This window comes from Phyllostomus hastatus, unplaced genomic scaffold (genome assembly GCF_019186645.2).
Source record: "Phyllostomus hastatus isolate PE091 unplaced genomic scaffold, TTU_PhHast_1.1 phas_contig_366, whole genome shotgun sequence".
NCBI lineage: Eukaryota > Metazoa > Chordata > Mammalia > Chiroptera > Phyllostomidae > Phyllostomus > Phyllostomus hastatus.
In genome coordinates this window covers 997,793-1,008,084 of record NW_025333864.1, presented here as the reverse complement: position 1 = coordinate 1,008,084, position 10,292 = coordinate 997,793, and positions in this window count along the sequence as shown.

The window sequence follows — 10,292 nt, the reverse complement described above, 5'->3', positions numbered from 1 at the left end:
GAACAATCAAGGAAAAAAGATATTTGAAATAGATCTCTGTCTTTCCTTGTTGTTGCATTAATGCACAACCAGCCTATTTCATTCCTTCAACAAAGAATGACTCAGAGAAGCTATTGTAACAAATCCAAAGGAAGAGGGATTGAGTTAGCAGAGTTGCGTGGACATAGGCTTGGCCCCAGGAAGGTGGGGAAGGCAGAGAAAGTCATTGAAACTTTCAAGGTACTCAGTCAAGTTTGTCATGGTAGAAAATAATATAAAAAGATTTTGGATCTGACACACATGTAGACAGAGAATGTAAAGACCTAGTGTCTTCTGTCTACGTCATGACACAAAACAAGGCAAAGTTGTTCACTCTCATTAATCCTATTCAACATCATATTATAGGTCCTCAGCAGTGCAATAAAGCAATAAGTTATGCATAGATTAGAGCAATAATTAAAATAACTGTTTCTACTAATGAGTAACAAGTTGTACATAAAAGATATCTCATGAAACTTCCAAGAAAAATTCTTCACAATAGTCAAAGTCAATAGACAAAAATCTACTGTGTTTATATTTATTAGAAAATAATCAATTTGAAATAAATAAGAAGAAATAATGCTATTTTAATAGATGAAGAAAATTATTTTCAATATCACCTAAAATCTATAGCTATAGATCTAAGAAAATATTCAGATTCTTATGATAAAAACAATGGGCTAAGGAAAACTTCAAACAAAACCTAAATATTTAGAAGACATAACATTTTCATATACAGAAAGACTCAATATTTAAAAGATGTTAATTTTGGCCAAATTTTCTGTAGACTTAACCCAATTCTAACCAAAATCTCAGAAAAATTGTTATAGATATAGACAAGCTGTTTCTACAATTTATGCAGAAAGGCAAAAAAAAATAGCTAAACCAATTTTGAAAAAGAACTGGCACAGTTATAGCACATAATTTAAAGCTTCCTAAAAGAGTACAACAATCAATATAAGGTTTATTTGTGAAGAGACAGAAATACACATTGATGAAAATAAATAAAAATTTGAAGAAAGTCATGCGCAAATACGATCACTTGGCTTTGAGAAAGGTGTCAAAGGGGTTATGGAGCCTTTTAATAAAAGATGTTGGGATGAATGAACATCCAAACACAAATATCAAAATTACATGCTAGGTCATGGATTAGAGGTTTGCATAAATGGCTATGGAGCTGACTAGACTCTCTTAATTTTTATTTTAAGTGGAGGAGGGGGAAAATTGCTCAGTGTTTCAGGTTAAGGTGTCACATTTAAAGCCATATTATGAAAGAAGTTAACACCTTTCTTTCACCTTTCAAATGTCATCTATGTAAATTATTTTACTAGTTTGTACAACAACTTATCCTAATATATAGGGTATGTCACAAATAATACCTGTATTTTTATTATAAAATCTTTTATTACAATAGCATAAGCATGTAATTCTGTAACATAACATTATCACACTCAGGAACACCATATGACATTTTTGGTGAAATGTTCAAATTAAAACTATAAATTATTACACCCATATTACTACCCTACCAACCACACTCAAGCAGGCATCAGTTCTGCAGACCCAGGATTTCATTTACTTTAAACATTACTTTAAACTGCCTGATGCTTTCAGGAAAAGCAATTTTTAGAGACATGAAGCTCTTAAAATGACCAACACCAGCTTCAGTGACATCTTCATTTTTTAACTAAGGATTTTTGTTTTATATTTTATTTTAAAAATACTTTATTTATTTTCAGAGAAAGGAGAAGAGAGGGAGAAAGAAAGGGACTTGGATCACAACCCAGGCATGTGCCCCAATAGGGAATCTAATCAACAAACTAATGGTTCACAAAATCCACTGAGCCACCAGCCAGGGATGGATTTTTATTTATTTATTTGAATATTTCATTTATTTGTTTTTAAAGAGAGGGAGAAGGAGGAAGAAAGAGAGAGAGAGAAACTTCAATTTGTCATTGCCTCTCATGGATCCTCCTACTGGGGACCTGGCCAAAACCCAGGCATGTACCCTGAATGGGTACAGAACTAGTGACCCTTTGGTTCACAGGTCAGCATTCAATGAATTGAGCCACACCAGCCAGGGCTACTTTTATATTAAATTTATTAGGGTGACATAGGTTAATAAGATTATATAGGTTTCAAATATAGATTATTACCTTTTCTTTAATATATTGAGGTGACTTTGGTTAACAACATTAAATGGGTTTTAAGTGCATGATTCTGTAACACACCAACTGTACATGACAGTGTGTGTTCATCACTCCAAGTCTCCATACATCACCATTTATTAACTCATACCCTCCCCCACCTTCCCCACAGGATTAACCACACTGTTCATGAGCGGTTGATTTCTCCACCCCTTGACCCAGTCAACCAACTCTCTGCCCCTGACATCTGTCAGCTTGCTCTCTATCTATGGGTTTGTCTCTATTTTGCTCGTTAGTTCAGTTTATTCATTAGATTCCACATATAAGTGAAATCAAATGGTAGTTTTTGGTCTCTGACTGGCTTATTTCACTTAGCATAATGCTCTTTAGGTCCACCCACTAATTTGAAAGAATATACATACCCTTGTATTTATTGTAGCATTATTGATAGCAACCAAGTTTTGGAAGCAGCCCAAATGTTCATCAGTACATGAGTGAATTTAAAAAAGCTATGGTACATTTACGCAGTGGAATACTACTCAGCTATAAAAAGGAAGAAATTTTACCCTTTCTGATAGTATGAACAATTATAGAAGACATCATAGGCAGTAAAACCTCAGACATTTCTCATAGCAATATTTTTTTTCTGATGTATCTCCTCAGGAAAGGGAAAGAAAAGAAAAAAAAATAAACAAATGGGACTATGCCAAACTAAAATGTTTTTGCGCAATAAAAGATTCATCAACAAAGTGAAAAGATGACTCACAGAAAGGGAAAACATCCCAGCCAATGATACATCTGATAAGGGGTTAATATCCAAAATTTATAAAGAACTTATGAAACTCAACATGAAAAAAGAAAAATGTCTGATTTAAAAAATGGGTAAAAGACCTGAATGGACACTTATCTAAAGAGGGCATACAGATGGCCAATAGCCATATGAAAAGATGGTCAACATTACTAATCATCAAAGTGAAAATTAAAACCACAGTGAAATACCACCTCACATCTGTCAGGATAGCTATCATCAATAAATCAACAAACAGCAAGTGCTGGTGAGGGTGTGGAGAAAGGGAAACCCTTCTGTACTGTTCTTAGGAATGCAGATTGGTGTAGCCACTGTGGAAAGCAGTATGGAATTACTTTAAAAAAATAAAAATAAAACTCCCTTAAACCCAGAAATTCTGCTTATGGGAATTTATCTGAAGAAAGCTGAAATACTAATTCAAAAATAGAGATACAATACATGATATTATATTGTGTGGCCACTAACCAAAGACATAGTGTGATGGGCAAGTTTCTCTATGTATTTAGACTTCAGGTACCCAATATCTCTGAAAGGAAACAATTTACATAACTTCTCAAGTTCAATTTATTAAAAAACAGTCTGATATTCCAGTATTGCAGAGGAAATAATGTAGGACAATCTAAATGTAAGTAAGTACTGGTTCCAACATTTCCTAGTAGTTTTAACTCAGGGAGTTTCCAGAATGTAAATATTATTTCAATGAGCTTCAAGTGTAAATGATGACTAGTTTCCATTGTGGATATTCTGATATGTTTTTGTATCACACCAATTGAAGACTGAACACATCCTAAACCTTAGTTTCTTCTATTTTTATACTCAGCAAATATTAAGGATAATTTTTCCATCCACTGATGAAGCAAAAATATCAGTCTATGGCTACTAATTAAAACTGTAATTTTCTCTTAACTATTCAACAAACACATATTTGCTGAACTACCATCATGTACCAGGCATTCTGTAATGTGGTGAAGCTATAGCATAAAGAAGATGTACGTGTACTGTCATAGAATTCAGAGCCAAAAAGTGGAACAGATTTACATAAAATACCCACAAAATAAATATAAAAGTTGAAATTGTTGCAAGTTCTCAGAAAGAAAAAAAAAATAAAATGCTCCATGTAATGTGTTATATTTCCAAAGTTTATAATTTTCCATGGAAAGCAATGAAAAATATTTTTATGCTTTTTTGGCTAATGAGGAAGCTTAGCTACTAGGAACTTTGGGAGTTTACCAATGGCATCACAAAAGCAAAGCAAACCTTCCTCTGTATTAATTCAGACCCTTTCTACTCTGTCACATCAGCATAAACAGTTTCAGAGAGAGAGATTTAACTTTTACCCACATAATTATGTGATTTTAGAATGATTAAGATATACCAACAAGTCAATATGAAATATGACAAAGTGTCAGAGACATTAAACAAAAATCGACAGGCAAGAAAACAATTCAGACAGTCAACACCAGATGTCTCCTTTGGTTGGAATATATATTCTCAGAGAAGAAAGAGAAACAGAGAGCATTGAAAGAAAACTATCCCTCTGCAGAAATGTGACATAATGGAATTGCAGAGATTACTTTAGTCATTTATGCTCGTAGAAAAGAAAAAAATAATAAATTCCATAAACTCTTTTTATTAGAGAGCATTTATCAATCTCTAATATTTCAAACCAGCTGGTGTTCCTCAAGGATGTGAGAAAAGAGATCTCTAAAACAACCTAAATATATACTGGTTAATTTAACCATCATTACACATATCTTTTTCTCTCTAACCAAGGAGATAAATACAATAATTATATGTATAATTATTGTCCATCTTAATTCTTTAATCTAAGGAGATTATTTTTTGCAAAATTGCATTTTTCTACAGATGATTATCTTTCTTCCTAAAGTAGTCTCAATAATAAGCTGCTGTAATTGAACTATGTATGCATAAATTCAGTTTATTGCTTCACCTTTGGAAGTTATCAATTTGCACATGTTGCAAAACATTCTATATCTTTACATTACAAGTTCTTCAGAAGAGCATTCAGGTCAATTCTCTTAAAAATTTGTGTCTGAACTTCATGAAGACATTTAATATGTCACATGTTGTTACTTTGACATTTCTGAAACTAAACTATTGAGAGATTAACCAATGGGGAATGCATACCTGTATACTAGGACATGTGTCCTCCAGAATGTGAGGCTGTGGGACATCAGTCAATAACAGCAAATCTCTCCCAGACATGGCTCTCACTCCCTATAACAGGCTGAGGACACAAGGAAGAAGCTCTTCTTACTGAGTCTCCCTCTTGTTCACTTACTATACTGGATACTAAGGATTGATACCAAAAAATGTAAAATACTCCCAAAAGCAGCAGCAACTAAATGATCTGTGGCCTCTGGTACTGTGTAATCAGTAGGAGAGAGAAATAAGGCAAAGGCAACGTTGATGCAGTAAGATATGTAATGTCACTCAGATCTGCACAGATTGCAGAGGCCTAAGTTTCCAAATACAGTCTATGATTTTATGTTGCTAAATTTGTGGGGAAGTACGGTTGAGGAAACCTCCAGAAAAAAGGTTACACTTGAAATAAATTCTTAAGAATGGGCCTGAATTGAAGGACACACTCAGTTTTGTAGAGCATAGGACATGAAGTAAGTAGAAGTAGAACACACAAGACCATTAGAGGCTCTATCATGAAGAGATAAGATAGCACTTTTAGGAATCTGCATTTTACCAAATTTAGCAACATAAAATCATAGATGAGTATTCAGTAGGAAAATGACAAAGTCAGATGTCTGACATCCTAATGTTGTTTTTGAGAGTAGCTTCCACAGTGTTACAGTCTTACATGTGAAATAGGTAAATGTCTGAACTTAAAGAGTATCAGAAAAGATTAAAAATTCAATTGAATCAAAACATATTAATGAGATAAGATGATCTAACCTCAGGTAGATCTCAAGGATGTTTTCCTGATTGCAGTTTTGAAAGATGCATGGAAAGGACGACATAAAAAAGGAGTGTATATGAATGAGAAAGGAAGTTTTTCTGAGAAATTATTATTTCAATTGTGGTTATAAAATATTTGTGTTTCCTTTAGGGTATCTATGTAGAATTATTTAGAAGCCTGATTTGCTTCTAAGAATAAGGAGCTGATGGGTGAGCTATATTTGAGAATCTTGAGTCTTTGGTAAGTCAGAGATCATTAGAATATATCTATTTATTCAGGGAGAGTAATTATATATACAATCATATATAAACCAGTGGCTCTCATGATATGGAGCTTGGAGCTTGAAACAGCAGCAGTAGTCCCTGGGTTACTGTCCCCAGCCTAGAAAAACTGCATCAGAGATTCTGAGTGGAGCTCAGCAACCTGTGCTTTAATCAGCCTACAGGTGATTCTAATAAACACTGAAATGTGAGAACTGATACAAATTTTGTTTTTGGCTCACAGATATTTTGACTCTTTTATCAAAGCCATGCCCCTTAATTGTAGACATGGTCAGATACTTTAGGAAATAAACAATTTACATATAATATTCAGGTCATGAAATGACCTGATGAGTTCATGAAATGCTGAAACTTATCCAATGATACTTTATGAAACACACAAATCAGACATAGTTCTTTCAGATTGTTACCATAGGTGGACAGTGAAACACACAAACCCAACATAGTTCTCTGTTGCGCGTGGGTCACCGGCCAGCAGTGACCACGGAACGCTGTGGATGGCTCGCCGGAACACACGCGAGAAAAAACGACACATGCACAGAGACAAGCTAGTTTCTGTGGGGAAGTAGGGACGGAATGGCCACCCCCCCTAGTGGGGAGCGCGCTGATTTACCGTCCATACCTGCTTTTATTGGGCTCATTTTGCATAATAATTCAGGTAAAGTACAGTACTCATTAGGGGGAAGTAAGGAACTATAGAAAACAAAGAACTCTGCCGGTCTATTGAGTTGGGGGTCAAAGAGCTGTAAGACTGAGGAACAAACTAACTTCCTCCTAAGACCCTTCTCATTCAACTGAGAGCATTCTAAACAAAGAAGGTTTCACAGTAATTTACATATTCTTTCTTAGGCCTGATCACCCTGGGGAATCCGCACTTCTCAGTACAGAGCTGCACCACCCTGTCATTGTTCCAGGCTTAGGTGGAGCAAGGGAACTAGGTAACCAAGAGATAAGGAGATTTTCTCCCAGATGATGAGAACTCAGACTTTGTCAAAGCCAAGGAGCGAGGGTCCATCACCCCCTTTTGCTGCAGCCCCCCAAGTCCTTCTTTTGGGGGGCCTCCCAAAGTGATCGTGCCTGGCTTAGGTCGTTCCCCCCGTGGGGAATCTTACCCGTCTTTGGCTAACCAACCAAGCTTTTGGGGGTTCAGTCATGAATAAAGCAGCAGAAGCAGCATTCCTGCCAGGAAGATAAGCTTTTGTCTCCTTGCTGGCTCACGGTTCCAAGGGCGTTCCCTTAGCCTTAGCTTGGCGGGGGTTTCAGCCTCTGATACCAGTCAGGGCGGTTCCCAACAGTTCTCTCAGAGTGTTATTATAGGTGGACATTTGGTTGAAGCCTAGGGAATCTCCCCCTGCTCAAGATGGCAGCAGAGGGAGGTTTGTACACTGAGCACATGAAAAGACCTTCCCCCATTCCCCACCAGTGCCAGATTGGGGTGGGGCTAGAAGCAGGCAGGCACGTGCAGCATAGAAGTCAAAATAGCAGCAGGGAAGGTGCTAGACCAGTGAGACCTGCCAATCTAGCCTGAGGAAAGAAGGGATTGGTTGGGATATGGACCCACACAAAGAGTACAAAATTTGGGGTAATTAATTGATCATTTTGAGAGAGTATCTGGTCCATCCCACATCAGGCTAACATAAACACAGCGAAAGAAAGGCATGCTGCCTTGATTGTGGATCGCTGGATCATAACCTACACTTAGACAGCAGACTTACCTGTTCTCTCTGTGGGCCATGTGCCTTAGCAGCCACATGGCCCATGGCCTCCAGGAGGGAGCATCTCTTGCTCACTCACCCACATAGTGGTGCATTTGCTGATGCATTAACACTCTTTACTGTGAGCACATGGCTTTGTGTCTCTAGCAGCCTCATAGCCCATGGCCTCTGAGAAGGAACCTGAAACAGACAGCAGCCAGGAGCAAGGTAAACTACGGGGATGACTGCTCAATAGCCATCTGCAAGCTCCAAAGCACAGTACTTTAAAATGGAGCAGAAACTCTGGGCGCTGGCTTTTGTTTTGGTTTTGCTGAGGATGGTTGGACTTTGTCTTGGCCTTGTGTAGAAGATGGGCTTTGAGACGGGGAGTTCACCATTCTCCCAGATTGTGCAGCATCTGAATAAAACCTATTTCCCCTTTAATTAGTAACTGCTTTATGGGTTTGGCTTTTGTGGAAGCAGGCAGATAAATCCCCTACTTTTTTATTTCAATAAGAAAGAACATCATAAAACCCTTGTCTCAGTCTGCTTGGGCAGCCATAAAAATCACAGTCTGGTGTCTTAAACAACAAAAATCCATTTCCTCTTCGTAATTCTGAAGGCTAGAAGTACAAAATTAAAGTGCCATCCAGGTTGGTTTCATATCTCATAGCTTGTATATGGCTGCCTTCTCTCTGTGTCCTCACGTGCCCTTTCTTCTGTGTGGGGGTGGGAGGAAGGGGAAGAGAAAGAGACAGAACAAGAGTACATTTAAATTTTAACTCCCTAAAGGCCATGCATCCAAATATAGTCACATTTGGGGTTAGGGCTTCAACATACTAATTTGGGGAAACAAAAGTCCATAACGATTTTGATGCAGACTTTGTGTTCAAGGACTCAATTTGAGCTGGGAGAACATAATAAGAATTTCAATGGTCTTTTGGAAAATAATATATTTTCTCCCTTTCTCTCTGTTTTGTAACATGTATTTGACAACAGGAAACATTTGCAACCGTTTTGACACTATATGGGAAAAGATTGTCTCAGGAGAAACAAGATGTGAAGTCAAGAAATGAAAAAAAAATTAGATGTTAAAAATATTTGGGTTCTAGATCAAACCTTAATTGAAATTTTCAGTGACATTTTAATACTATAAATAAGAATTTCCATTTTGGCCCAAAAAAGTTCTAGTTATTTTTTTTGCATTTATAAATAATTTAGAGACAATCAGGATTAGAATAGGAAATGATGAAGAATCCTTCTCTGCTTCTCCTAGGATGCACTATCTGTCTTTCTTTCTGCATACCCACTTCCTTCATTTCTCTCTGTGGACTAGCATATGGGCTCTTTCATGCACATGTTAGAAAATGGGCTTCACAGTTCCAGAGATTTAGTATCTTACTGATTCAAACCAACAACTTACTGACCCAAAACCTCAATATACCAATTTCAAGTGTTCCAAATATAAATATCATTAGGTGTAATTAACTCAGAAGCCCATTCTGATTTTGGGAGTTGTGGAGTCATGAAATGTCATTCTTCTGGAAGCTCATACTTTGTTAGAGAAACTTGAGTCTAGATGGCAAATAAAACCCAAAATATGTGAAAGGAAATTGGACAATACCAGCTCACCTTCTGCCAAATGGGTGGGAAGTTGTACAGCAAGGACCCTTCAACAAGGACTCACCTCCCATGGTCTGTCCAGGAACTATCCAGCCAGTGGTATGAAAAATAGAGACGTTTATTGAAGAAAATACAAGATACAAGAAACATTGTGTATAAGACAATGATGCCTCAGTCCATTTCAAAGTAGGCACCTTGGGACCTCACACAGTTCTAAATTGTTTCTTTCTTCAAAACACTCTGCAAAATCCTTTGTTGGAATCTATATCACCTGCTCCTTTACATTTTCCTGAATTTCATCAATGGTCTGAAATATTTTTCCTTGCAAAAAGAATTTTAACTTTCAAAAAAAACAAGAGAGAAAACAGCAGTCACAGGGCACCAAATATGGTCTGGGTGTTTTGGTGTTTCACAAAAAACTTTGCAGAAGACATGGTGCATAAGCAGGCATGTTGTTGTGATAAAGCTGCCAATCACCAGTTGCCTATAGCTGTGTTCATTTTCATTATATTGCATCTCTCAACTGATGAGGAACATTGAGATAGTACTCCTTATTAATTGTTTGGCCTGGAGGCACATACTCATGATGGACAACACCTTACTAATCAAAGAACACAGTTAACATGGTCTTGATCTCACTGGAACTTTGCCATGCCTTCTTTGTACATGGAGATCCAAGCAACTTCCATGGAGATGACTTGGCCTTTGTTTCTAGATCATAGCCATAGACCCATGATTCATCTCTGATTATGACTTTCTTGAGGAATTCTAGTTCACTGGTAGCAGTTT